General features: G+C 46.9%; 1 gene segment (V, D, J or C); it reads left to right on the top strand.

Annotated features, from left to right (window-relative positions):
- LOC125168481 (immunoglobulin delta heavy chain-like) overlaps window positions 1-12,510 on the top strand; it is a 724,259-nt gene that overhangs the window by 20,329 nt on the left and 691,420 nt on the right.

The raw sequence follows: 12,510 nt of genomic DNA, 5'->3' as shown, positions 1-12,510 counted from the left end.
CCGCTGTGGAGTCTTGGGTTGGACTAGGGCCCACGTCCGAACCGACAAGAACCCGGTCTCCTCAGCATCCGTTGTGGAGCCTTTGGGCGGACAAGGTCCCGTGTCCACACCAACAAGAATCCGGCTTTTCAGGACCCGCTCTGGAGGATTCGGGAGGACCTGGACCTGCGTCCAGACGGACAAGAACCCGGTCTCCTCAGGACCCACTGTGGAGGATTCAGGGGGACCTGGCCCCGCGTCCAAACCGAGAAGAACGCGGTCTCCACAGGACCTTCTGTGGAGACTTCGGGGGGATGAGGGCCCGTGTCCACACCGACAAGAACCCGGTTTCGTCAGGACCGACTGTGGAGGATTCGGGAAGAGGAGGGCCCGCGTCCATACCGACAAGAACCCGGTTTCATCAGAATCCGCTGTGGAGACTTCGGGGAAACAAGGGCCCGTGTCCACAGAGACAAGAACCCAGTCTCCTCAGGACCCACTGTGGAGGATTCAGGGGCACGTGGCCCCGCGTCCACACTGAGAAGAACCCGGTCTCCTCAGGACCCGCTGTGGAGGATTCAGGGGGATGTGGCCCTGCGTCCACACTGGGGGACGTGGCCCTGCATCCACACTGAGAAGAACCCGGTCTCCTCAGGACCCACTGTAGAGAATTCAGGGGGACATAGCCCCGCGTCCACAATGACAAGAGCCCGGTCTCCACAGGACCCGCTGAGGAGGATTCGGGAAGCCGAGGGCCCGTGTACACCCCGAAAAGAACCCGGTTTCGTCAGGACCCGCTGTGGAGGATTCGGGAGGACCAGGCCTGTGTCCACACGGACAAGAACCCGGTCTCCTCAGACCCGCTGTGGAAGATTCAGGGGGACGTGGCCCCGCGTCCACACGGACAAGAACCCGGTCTCCTCAGAACCCGCTGTGGAGGATTCAGGGGACGTGGCCCCGCGTCCACACGGACAAGAACCCGGTCCTCTCAGGACCCGCTGTGGAGGATTCAGGGGGACGTGGCCCCGCGTCCACACGGACAAGAACCCGGTCTCCTCAGGACCCGCTGTGGAGGATTCAGGGGGACGAATGCCTACGTCCACACGGACAAGAACCCGGTCCTCTCAGGACCCCCTGTGGAGGATTCAGGGGGACGTTGCACCGAGTCCACACGGACAAGAACCCGGTCCTCTCAGGACCCGCTGTGGAGGATTCAGGGGGACGTGGCCCCGCGTCCACACGGATAAGAACCCGGTCTCCTCAGGACCCGCTGTGGAGGATTCAGGGGGACGAATGCCTACGTCCACACGGACAAGAACCCGGTCCTCTCAGGACCCGCTGTGGAGGAATCAGTGGGACGTGGCCCCGCGTCCACACGGACAAAAACCCGGTCTCCTCAGGACCCGCTGTGGAGGATTCAGCGGCACGTGGCCCCGCGTCCACACGGACAAGAACCCGGTCTCCTCAGGACCCGCTGTGGAGGATTCAGGGGGACGTGGCCCCGCGTCCACACGGACAAGAACCCGGTCTCCTCAGGACCCACTGTGGAGGATTCAGGGGGACGTGGCCCCGTGTCCACACGGACAAGACCCCGGTCTCCTCAGGACCTGCTGTGGAGGATTCAGGGGGTCTTGCCCCCGCGTCCACACGGACAAGAACCCGGTCTCCTCACGTCCCGCCAAGGCAGGAGCAGGTGAGGAGAAAGCCAGGCCCCGGGAGGAGGAGCTTCCGGAACCTGGAGGCTGAGGGCAGCGGTGTTCCCCAGACCCTGGGGGGAAAGGACCCTGCGCGGCGTCGTGCGCGGTGACACCGTGTCCCCCGCGGGGCTTACCTCACCGGCGCCGGGCGGCGGGGCCGCGCGGCCGTGTTCCTGCTCCGCGCCCACTCGGTTCCCGCCGCTTCCTCATGCGGTTCGCGGTCCAGGAGCGGGGTCCCCTGGCGGAGCTTGCACTCCCGCCGCTCTGGCCTCGCGGGTCCCTTCAGCCTCCGCGCGGGGCGGCGTGTCCCTCCCGAGTCTGCGACGGCGCCGTGGGGAGTTCGGTGCGACACCCCGGAGCTGCAGGTCGCTCCGGGCAGGACAGACGTGCTCACGGGGTCGGTTCCTCCGCGGCCAGGAGCACAGAGCCGCTCTCCGCCCCCGTGCGTCTTCCTCCGTTTCTGTCCCCAGCGCCCTGTCCTGGGACAGCAGGCCTGCCACCTCCTTGCTCAGATTTCCTCTGTGGCACGTCGTTCCTTCTGCGGCGGTTGTAAATGGCACCGTCTCTTCCTTGCTCTTTCCGAAAGGTCGTCAGGAGCCTGCAGACGTGCACGTGGTGTGTGCGTGCTGATCTCCTATCCCGCGAGTGTCCTCGTTTATCCTTCCGTTGCCCTTGGAAACAACGCCGCCAGTTACATTACCAGCAAAAGGGGGTTTATTCAGGAGTAGCGGAGAATTGCCATCCGGGCCCAGCAAGCTGTGGCAGAACCGCGGCCGGGTGGGGAGCACACGGAGAGGAACGCTGTTTCCGGAGAAGAGGAAGTTGGGAGGGTGATTTTGAAGCGAGGTCCGCAGGAGGAAAGCAGGGCTGCAGGGCGAGCAGGCGCCTCCCGGGCCCAGCTGCAGGCGCGGTGGGTTTCCTGTAGGGGCCGCAGGGCACAGCTCCCCCTGGCGGGGCCTGAGCCTGGGGCTTCTCTCCGCCGAGGGTTCTAATCTTGGGTCTGTAGCCATGGGTAGTTCCGGAGCCTGACCCTGGGTGCTGGGCTCCGCCTTCCAGCCTCCCCTCCCCGCCTCCCGAGTCCACTTCGGTGAGATGTCCCTTCATTGGTTTTCGCAGTTCTAACAGCTTATTCGTGGCGTCTTGTGGACAACCGGAATTCCAAATCCCACTGCTTCCGCTGCACCCAAGACACGTGGCCACCAATTGAACCCTCCCACGTGCCTCTGGCTCACGTGCTGCCTCCTGCAGGGCCCGTGGCCTCTCCGCCTGGGTGAGCTGGGTCTGGGCGTGGGCCTGCGTCACAGCGTTTGACCCCTCTCTTGCTTCTGTCATGTGGGGCTGACACTGTTGTTTGGAGGAGTACTTTACTCTGTGACTTCAGACGTGCAGTGAACGTGTCACAGCAGCGCAAATACGCTTTACCTGGACGCTGGTTTCTTTGCCGCGTTTGCCACTTCACATGAGATACTTTGGTGCGTTTTAACCCAAACGGGGACGCCCTCCTGAGAAACCACCACAGAACGCCAAATGAGGAAATCCCTGCGTTTCCACATTAGAACCCAGACCACAGACCCACTTCAAGTGTCCCCACCTGCCCCACTGTGAAATGTCTTTTCCCATTCTGATCTGGTTTATTTTGGGGAAGTGCTCCGGAGACGTTCCCCTATCTGTGTAACCTGGGGGGATTTAAAGAGCAAGGTGATTCCTGGGGCGCCTGGGGTCTCAGTCTGCTAAAGGCCTAGTTCACTTCAGGTCATGATCTCCAATTGATGGGTTCCAGCGCCTGCTTTGTGCTCTGTGCTAACAGCTCAGAGCCTGCAGATTGCTTCAGATTGTGTGTCTCCCTCTTGCTCTGCCCCTCCCGCTATCATGACCTGACTCTGTCTCTCTTTTTCAGCAATAAATAATAAATGTTAAAAAAAAAAAAAAGAGCAAGATGGTTCCTGAGTGGCCTTTTTGGATGGCTTCTGTCACTGAGGATGTTTTCTGCATTCACCCATGTTGTGACGTGTATCAGTCCTTCCTTTTTAAGTTCTGATTAAATGTACGTAACATAACATTTACCACGTAAGTCACTTTAGGCATACAGTTGTCTGGTATTAACTACATTCACACTGTTGTACATCCATCTCCAGAACGTTGTCATGTTCCCTGGGGGAAACTCTGTATCTGTTAAAGCCTAAATCCCAATTCCCCTTTCCCCTCGGACCCTACAGCCACATTCTACTTGGTGTCTCTGAGTATGACTTTTCTGGACACCTCACTTAAGTGGAACCATACTGTATTTTCCTTCTGTCACTGGCTCATTTCACTCAGCATAATGACTGCCAAATTCAGTCGGTGTGCTACTGTGTGTCAGAACTCGCTTCCTTTTTAAGGCTGAATCATATTCCATTGTGTATATACTACATTTTGTTTATTTACTCATCTGTGAATAGTTACTTGGGTGGCTTCCATCTTTTGGCTGTTGTGAAGAAGCGGCTATGAATACGGGAACATGAATACCTGCTCAAGGCTTTGCTTTAAATTTCCAGATGTAAGTGCAGATGTGGAGTTCTGTGATAGCTTTCTGAGAAACCAGTATTCTCTACAGCCACAACATTTTACTTTGTTTCTTTGTATGACAGAATAATATTCCTGTTTAAGGGTCTGCCCCAGGTTGTTTATCCATTCACACACCGATAGGCATTTGCACAGTTTCTACAATTTGGCTATTGTGAACAGTGCTGCTATGTATGTGCACATGCACTTTGTTTAAACAACTGTTTTCAATTCTTCGAGATATACATCTAGGAGTAGTATTGTTGGGCCATATGGTAATTCTATGTTTTTATCTTTTATTGGGGGGGGGAATTGCCAAACTATTTTACACATAGTCTCCACCATTTTACATTTCCACAAGCAAGGTTGAAGGGTTCCAATTTCTCAACATCTTTACCAACATTTGTTATTTTGCAGTTTTATTGATTAGATCATTTTTAGTGCGTGTAAAAGGGTATCTCACTGTGGTTTAAATCTCCATTTCCATAAGGACAATTGATGTTTAACATCTTTTCAAGTGGTATTCACCATTTGTATGATTGCACTGGGGAACGATATAGCCAAACCCTTTGTCCATATTAAAAATTGGGTTGTCTTTTTTTGATGAGTTGTAAAAACTCTTTATACATTCTTCATAACAGGCTCTTACCAGAAAAATACTGTGCAAATATTGTCTTCCATTAGGCTTTGTCTTTTCACTTTGGGGATAGCATCTTCTGGTGTACAAAGATTTCTAATGTTGAGAAAACTAAATTTATCTACTTTTTGTTTCCTTGCTTGTGCTTTGGTGTCATCTCTAACAGCATTGCTAAACCCAATGGTCATGAAGATTTATCTCGATATATTGCTTCCAGAGGTCATAATTTTACATTTAAAATGTTGATCCATTTTGATTTGATGTTTATATATGGTGTGAGGTCTGGACGCAATTTCATTCCTATGCACATGGATAGCCAGCTGTCTAGCACCCTTTATTAAAAAGACCATTTGTTCCCCAATGTCATGTTGTCTGCTCTTGTCAAAATTCAGTTGACCAAAGATGAAGGGGATTATTTCTGGGTTCTCCATTAAATATCACTGACCTGTACGTATCTTTATTTTTGTAGTGTTTATTTATTTTTGAGACAGAGAACACACGAGGCCCAGAGAGAAAGGGAGAGATAGGAAACTGATTGGTGTGCAAAGGAAAGGGTTTGGATAGACCTGAGAATGATACATTTCTTTGACCTGTGGTTATTTGGTTGTCCTGTAACTGATTATGTTCATCTAAACTCATAGAATCTTATAATAAACATGGTCATTTGCCATATTTAAGTTACGTCTGTAAATATCTCATTACTTTGATTAGATAAAATTTTATAAAATTATTTCTATAAATACTATGTCTTCACACTCTGTATTGTGTTCCTTTTTAGCTTGGTGGTTGTCTGATGACCATATAGAGTAGATAGATAGGATGGACCAGTTTTGTAGGGGGGACAGATTTAGTTCGGTTCATGAAAGTGACCCTTTCTAATGCAAGAATGTGGGGTCAAGGGCCTGAGATGGGGTGCAAAATAATAACATCATGGGAATGAACTCAAGGCTATTGTGGAGAGAGTCTGTCATGTTTTACCTATACAGTTCTTTCCTCAATGCGAATTATTATTAGGAGACCTGCCAGCCTAACAAACTGTTGTTAAATCCACAGGAAATGAATGGAAGAGTCCACAAGGAGGCTGGCAGGTGGTGGATGCAGGGAGGGAGCCTGGGGGGCAGAAGCCTGGTGGTTAAGCAAGGGCCTGGAAGGAGCTGTAAATGTTAGGCCAGAGGGACTATGGTCCAGATCCAGGACAGAGCTCTTGTCCCTGCACATCCCAGAGCTCAGGACATCCTGGGAAGGGAGACCCTGGGAACAAATGGGAATGGAAGCCAAAGCCCCAGAGGGAGGAGGAATCTACAAGGAGGCATGTGCAACCCTATGTGGAAGCTGTATTCAGAAAATATTGAAGTCATAATTATTTCTTTTGTATATCTAAAGTTGGTGTCAAATATTCTTTTCCGTATGAAATTATGGTCTTTTAAAAAATATTGCCAATAGTGGGTAATTTCATTCAAATACATTCATAATGATGTGACTCCTCTATAATGACTTTAATATAACATAAAAGTATCTATTATCTATCTATCATCTATCTACCCTCTATCATCTATCACCTATCCACTTATCATCTATCTAATATCTAGCATTCTAATCTCTATTTGAAGTCTATTCAGCTAAGTCAGCATTTATCCTCTTGGCACATGCCTTCAGGACTATGAACACATTTTCTACAATTTCTTTAGGCTCCGGATTTTTATTTTATTTTTTTATGTTTTTTTATTTTTATTAAAAAAATTTTTTTTAACGTTTATTTATTTTTGAGACAGAGAGAGACAGAGCATGAATGGGGGAGGGTCAGAGAGAGAGGGAGACACAGAATTGGAAACAGGCTCCAGGCTCCGAGCTGTCAGCACAGAGCCTGACGCGGGGCTCGAACTCACAGACCGCGAGATCATGACCTGACCGGAAGTCGGACGCTTAACCAACTGAGCCACCCAGGCCCCCAGCTCCGGATTTTTAGATTCCAATGATGTCCAGGTCAGCCAATCCATTTTCATTAATGTGGTTGTTTTAGTGCCATTAACATTTTACCTCAGATACTGATGGTCTCTGTGCCATATCAGTGAACAGTCCCCAACTTTTCTGTGACATCTGGGCCTCCTCCCTGAGTTAACAGCCCCTTGTGTTCGATGGGGATTTCTCAGGAGATGGAGACACCAGCCATGCATGGGAATCATATCTGCAGGTGACAGAAAGGTGTCCATGTCTTGGTGTCTGTGCACTTAAAGATGTCGGCAGTGCTTCCAAGCTTTGCAGATGACTGAGGAAGCAAACCCCATCAGCAGAGAACCATCAAGATCAGAAGTCTCCAGGTGTGCCCATGCTTTGCAGGTAGTTGTCAGGTGAGGTTAATACATCAGTGTGGAAACGAAAAGAAATGTGATCCTGGGAACAAGGGTCCTTTGCTTGTTATATTTACACCAGACTGGACATCAATATAGATTTTTCCTATGCAGGTATGTGAGGAATGACTGTTAAAATTGAATGTATTTAAAGACTTGATTTGGAAAGTTTTCTGGAGAAAATATGGATCCCTTCAAATATCTTTTGGACAGATAGAGTATAGTGAATTGTGATCCACTCATTTGTTCACTATCTGATCAGAAAGGTGAGGCCATCACTTGACCTGCCTCCAACACAATTCATAGACTAAGTGTTGCCTTGACTGAGGACCAACAAGCCTGCAGATCCAAAAGGAGTTGCCCACAGGTGGACCTGGAAGGACAAGGGGAGCCTGACTCAATTTTTGTCCACTTGTAAGGACATGCTCCCTCCAACACAGGCAAACTTCTCAAGATCTAGAGTAAACTCCAATCTCAGGGTGTGGGAGCCCACAGCTCTCTCCTCAGAGAGAGCTGAAGTCCCTACGGAAGGCAGAACTGTATTCAAGACAAAGAAGAGACTGTAGGGCCTTCCTTGTGCCTGGTGAGAGGTACCAAAGGTGAGAGTTTCAGATGTCAGATGTGGGATGATGGGAATGGTTGTGACTGCTGGTGACTGGCCCGGGCTGAGTCTCCTTGTCCCCAGGGGTCCTGTCCCAGGTGTAGCTGCAGGGTTCACACCCAACTGGTGAGTGCCTTGCACACCCTGAACCTCGCTGGCAGCATCTTGGGGTTCTCCATCTCAACCAGTAATTTCTGGTGGAATTGGATCCACCAACCACAGTGGATGCAGTGGATGGTTCATATACTATCATGTAGTTCACATATTTTCCTATATTCTATTTCACATACTAAGGTCCAGACCACAAGCCACATGTCCATCAGTTAGGCAGTTTGTTAGGCAAGAGGAAGAGCAATAAAGCAGGTGCTGGCCACACCCTTGGAGGTTCCCCCAGGGTTAAAAGCCACACAATCAGAACCGCCTCTAAGGGTGAACAGGACAGGATAGGCCTAGCCACAGAGCTGTCTCAAACACCACAAAGGACTTCTGAGAGCTGAGCATGGGCCCAAAAATTGCAATTTGCCCTTAGGTTACCTAAAAGTCATGAGGGGGCATTCAGGACACCAGGAGTAACTGAGATCTCCTGGGGTGCTCAGGTTACCAGGGGGGAGCTGAGGACACCAGGGTCGCTCAGTTCTGCATGGAGCACTCAGACCTCCAGGGGGATGCTCAGGTTTCCATGGGGCATTGAGGCCACTAGTTGCCACTCAGTTCACCTGGGGGCACTCAGGTCATCAGGAACGCACAGGACACCAGGAGCCACGTAGGTAACCTGGAGATTCACAGGTCTCCAAGGGGCACCCAAGGTCTCAGAATTCATATCCAGAACCAGTGTTTCAGGGTCAGGTTTCCTGTGAAGCATCTTTCTCATCACGCCCTGGAAACTTCATGCTGACCAGTAAACAGCACACACTGTTTCCCAAACCATTTACAAACACAGATGTCTTCTAACATTTACAGTGAACAGTCATATAGTAGTGCCGACCTTGACAGAGACCAAGCTTGGGGATAAATCAACTCATATACAGACCTGTGCCTCACAAGTACACGGGCCACCATTTAAGATACATGTAAGTGATTTTCAAACAGAGGAGACTGACTCATTCAAGTGATCTAAATTTAATATATTTGAGCAGTTCCTCTCTCCTTTTATTTTCCTTAAGGTTTTCCTTTGATGCTCATGAAGAGAGACCATGAGGAAAGACCCTTGTGGTTGTCGAAACCCCACAGCATCTTCATAAACTCTGCGACTTTCTCTCAAGGATTCTCAGTATATACACGTTCCTGTGAGAGAAAAGAGTAGTTTCTACCCTTCACTCCTTTTGTTCTCCATCCAGTTCAGGAAGCCAGAGACAACCAGTGGGGAGGCACACTGAGTCAGTCTTACAAAATGGTCAGCCAGGGGTTCATTCTACTGAAGTAGTTAAAGAATCATCCACTGGATCCACCTGTCTCTGCACCTCCTCTCCACAGAACATGAGGCCCAGACCTTCCTCACACTCAGCTGGACATGAAGTCAACTGTATGGGAGCAGATTAGGAACTCAGTTTAGTGGGTTATTTCACCGCAGTTTTCCATAGTGGCTACACTATGTTGCACTCCCATCAAGTGAATTCTCGGATTGTCTGTTCTCCACATCCTCAGCAACATTTGAGATGTTCTCGTTCTGTTTGCCTTATTTTATAATAGCCTTGCTATCAGTTGTGAAGTGATATCTCAGTGGATCGGGGATGGAATTCTCTGATGATTAGTGATGATGAACATCAAGTCATATGCTGGATGGACATTTTTTCAACCTTAATAGCGAAATGGATATTTACATGTTTGACCCAAATTTTAATCAGGTGATGTGCTTACTGTTATGATTATAATTGTGATTTTTGCTATTGATGTTAAGGAGTCCCTCCTGTATTTTGGATATTAACTCCTTTTCAATATTTTTAATGTAATGTCTCCCATTTCATAGACTGCCTTCTCACCCTGCTACTGTTTGATTTGCCCCCTTTCTAGTTTGATGCAGTCCCCCTTGTCTGCCATGGTTCTCTGTGATTTTGCTTTTGGATCAAATAAATCATTGTCAAGAGAATGGCATGATGTTTATCCTGTGTGTTTTCTTCAAAGGCATTTTGGGTCAGGTGTTCTGCTTAATCTTTAATCCATTTTGAGATTTGTTTGTGTTGACGTATATGTATGATGCAAGATTACGGCCAAATGTCATTATTTTGCATGTGTATATCAACACCATTTTGTAATGTTTCTTTTATTTTTGAGGGAGAGAGACAGATCATGATCAGGGGAGGCACAGGGATAGAGGCAGACACAGAATCCAGGCTCTGAGCTGTCAGCAGAGAGCCTGATGTGGGGCTCAAACCCACAAATCATGACAACAATACGTGACTGGATGTTGGATGCTTAGCTGACTGAGCCACCCAGGCGCCCCTAGTCAACACCATGTTTAAGAGACACAATCCTTTCCCCACTGTGCATTGTTGGAAATCTCATGGAGGATTTGCTGACTGCATCTGCACAATTCTACTTCTGGGCTCCGTAATGAGCTCCACTGGTCTATATGACTCACTTCATGCCAGCAGTACACTGTTGGAGTTAATGTATCTCTGCAATATATTTAGAAGGAAGAAGTGTTCTCCTTCTTCCAGGTTCTCTCCTCTTCATGATTTTGTTTCTTACTTCCATGTGTTTTGTGGTTACATATGAATTAGTATATTTTTCAGATTCCTTTAAAAAAAGGCATTGGTATTTTCATTGAGATAAAAAGATAAATATAAAATTAACATAAAAAGATACAACAGAGAAAAAAAGACTATCACAAATACAGAAAACAAATCAACTTCATTAAAATTTGAATTTGGAAAGATAAGTGAAATTTAAAAAACATAGGTAGCCTAGGGAAATAGGTAAGATTCAAACAAATGCGATCGGAACTGAAAAAGGAGACATAACTGAACTAAACACATGAAAAGGATCATAAAGGAAAAACTTAGATATTTACATGTCAACAATTAGATCACCAAGAACAAATTACACATTTTCTAGCATTATGTAATCCACCAAGACTCTTCCATGCAAAATACAAAAGGAACAAAACAATATCTTCGTAAGAAGATATCCTTAATATAAAACCTTCACCCTCCAAAAAGAAACAAGGCGTTACTAAAATTCTACAATATTTAAAGAATAATTAATGCCAATACTTCTCAAACTATTACAAATTGCTGATGAAAAAGACCAATCCCACATGCACTTTATGAGGACACCTTTACTCTCACAACAAAGCCAGAGAAACACACCACAAGAAGGGAAACTACAGGCCAGTGTCTCAGATACACATACATGCAAAATTCCTTGATTAAGTCCGAGCCTACTGAATTCAACAGCACACTGAAAGGATCATACATGATAATCCAGTGTGATGCATCCCTGAGATGCAAGTTTCCCTCAACATACACAAATACAAAAATGTGATGTCCTCCATTAGCAGAGGGAATGATTGAATCAAAGCCATCCTTAATTTATTCATAAAATCATTAGACACAGTCTTTTCATGAACAAAAAACACATCTTCATCATTTAAAAATAACTCAATTAAAAAGGAGAAGGAAATTACCTCCACATGATCATGGCCACTATGAGAGCCCACTACTAAAACCATTCCTGCCACATCAGGCAATGATGGTCATCCCCAATAGAAGTATTCCACATGATAACGTGAAGAATAACTATGCCGCCTCAAACCATGTCATCGTGTCACAGTCCTTATTTGGATGAAAGTCACGGGAGAAACAGCCAGTCCAAGGACACTCAGACCCTCCTGTGTCCCTTGAAAGCAGGATATAAATCTCCCTTGGGAAACTCCCCTTCCTTGTACCAGGAGGGGAGAACCATCCTTAGCACCAGAATAAGGAACACAGGGACAAGAAGGATGTGCAAACAAACCTAGTTACTTGACTAATTAAATACCCGAAAACAACACCTTTGCCTTGACTCTTGCCAAATCCAATGTTTTGTTGCCTGAAAGTCACAAGTGCCACCTGCTTTGTTCATTCTCTGGGTGCCATATTATTAGGAAGCCCAGGCACTTGCAAAAGGAAATTTATTCTCCCCTTTAGATCAGTCTTATGTCAACTGAATCCTTACAGCAGGTGAAAGCCCAGAAGAAAAGAAGGGAAAGGCATTCTCCTACAACTGGAAGAAGTACCCACAAACTTTGGCAATAAAAAGAAATAAAAGACATTTAAATCAGTAAGGAGGAAGGAAAATTATTTGTGTGCAGACGACATGATCTTAAACATAACAAAAGCCTAGAGATACCACAAAAAATATTAGAACCAGTTTTTGAAAATGAGGAAAAGTGCAGGATGCACAATGAGCACAATGAACAAAGAAAATAAATAAAAATAAACCACCTATGATTCTACACACAAGCATGGAAATATATGCAAAACAAATAACAAGATTATACAACTGAAAATGGGACAGAATAAAGTACTTGGGATTAAAATTCATAAAGTATGTAAAATAATTGTAGAGCGAAAATGACCTTTGTTGATGAAAGACATGTAAAAATGCACAAGTTCCGCAAATATACCTGTGCTCACTGATAAGAATTAATCATATTGTCACAGCACCATCCACACAAACTAATGTAGAAATGCATCCCAAACCGGCCATTCACTTTTAAAGAATCAA

The sequence above is a fragment of the Prionailurus viverrinus genome, chromosome B3 (genome assembly GCF_022837055.1).
Source record: "Prionailurus viverrinus isolate Anna chromosome B3, UM_Priviv_1.0, whole genome shotgun sequence".
Classification (NCBI taxonomy): Eukaryota; Metazoa; Chordata; class Mammalia; order Carnivora; family Felidae; genus Prionailurus; species Prionailurus viverrinus.
This window is presented reverse-complemented; position numbering and strand designations above follow the sequence as displayed.